Below are 219 nucleotides of genomic sequence, written 5' to 3'. Positions count from 1 at the left end.
GTGATATATTTTTTAGCTTTTAGTATAGTGGCAGAAAATATTACATATATGATGGTAACATTTAATGAATTATACTGTAGGCATCAGTATGATCATTGAAGATTTCTTCTATTTTAATGAATTACAAAAAAGCTAATAAAAGCATAACACTAATAGTAATCACTCCATTTAAGAGAACTCATATATGGTTATTTTTTAATTTTCCAGTAGAAAACAACC

Source organism: Penaeus monodon, chromosome 27 (genome assembly GCF_015228065.2).
Source record: "Penaeus monodon isolate SGIC_2016 chromosome 27, NSTDA_Pmon_1, whole genome shotgun sequence".
Lineage (NCBI taxonomy): Eukaryota > Metazoa > Arthropoda > Malacostraca > Decapoda > Penaeidae > Penaeus > Penaeus monodon.
The sequence above is the reverse complement of the archived record's forward strand: the minus strand, read 5'-3'. Positions refer to the sequence as shown.